Source organism: Arachis duranensis, chromosome 1 (genome assembly GCF_000817695.3).
Source record: "Arachis duranensis cultivar V14167 chromosome 1, aradu.V14167.gnm2.J7QH, whole genome shotgun sequence".
NCBI lineage: Eukaryota > Viridiplantae > Streptophyta > Magnoliopsida > Fabales > Fabaceae > Arachis > Arachis duranensis.
Genome location: NC_029772.3, coordinates 52,246,763 through 52,247,797, shown reverse-complemented (window position 1 = coordinate 52,247,797; position 1,035 = coordinate 52,246,763). Strand labels below are relative to the sequence as shown.

The 1,035-nt window shown below is 38.6% G+C and overlaps 1 non-coding gene across 1 annotated transcript; it reads right to left on the bottom strand.

Annotated features, from left to right (window-relative positions):
* Positions 1-347: 347 nt before the first annotated feature.
* On the bottom strand, positions 348-455 carry LOC127742974 (small nucleolar RNA R71). Its single transcript, XR_008004312.1, has one exon. It is a non-coding gene; the product is annotated as a small nucleolar RNA R71 (small nucleolar RNA).
* Between the last annotated feature and the right edge of the window lie 580 nt (positions 456-1,035).

The window sequence follows — 1,035 nt, the reverse complement described above, 5'->3', positions numbered from 1 at the left end:
TGGGAAAGATATCCACTCACCGTGGAATTACTTAAACGATCTGGTGCACTTGCCGGTATACGTGAGCTTTAATTTTTGTTCATCAAGTTTTTGGCGCCGTTGTCACGGATTAATTGAGATTGACAACATACATTTAGTTAAATCACTAACTTAGATCTTTTTTATTTTCCTTTCTTTTATTTTTTGTTTTATTTCTTTTCCTTTCTTTTCTTTATTTTGTTTGATTCTTCTTTCTTCTGTTTTTATTCTTTCTTTTATTCCGCAAAGTACATTTGATCTTTTGTATTTTTTTTTTGCATGCAGAAGAAGAGGAAGAGAGAATGGCAGTAGAAAATAAAAGTTTAGTCTGATCAAGGAAGGACATCGCTTCCTTTTCCCAAAAGAAAAATGAATCCATCCTTGAAGCATGGAAGAGATATAAAAATGATACTCGAAGTATGTCCACATCATGACTTACCAAAATGGCTTCTGATCTAATTTTTTACGAGGGAATCCTTCAACCCTTAAAAATCACTATTGATTCATTGGTTGGAGCCTCATTACAAAAGAAGACAACCAAAGAAGCATTGGCAGTGATAGAGGATAGCACTAGTGGAAGGTGCCATGAAATAACCAGACTCTCAATCTAAAAGACTTAAACGTCAAGCTAGTGATGTTAAAGAAGTTCTTGTTGGAAGACAACCCAACCATGATTAGTTTTCTGTTTCTCTTCTTTCTTTTAGCACGTCGTTTCTTACATTGCATCCTTAGTTTCTTCTACATGCATGCATCATCAGTTATTTCAAGCTTAAAAAAAATCGGAGTGGAACGCCCAGTGGACATGTCACACACCCGTCATCCCCTCCACTTGTGGCATGCACGCCTGGTGGCTATGTTGGAAAGCCCGACGTATGAAGGCATGACAAGAAGGCACACCCGACGAACATGCTCACAAGCTCGGTGACCAACCAAATTTCACAAGCCACGCCCGGTGGTTATATGTAGAAGTCCGGGGTATGATATGGACACACTCCCAGGAAATACACTCTCCTAGTT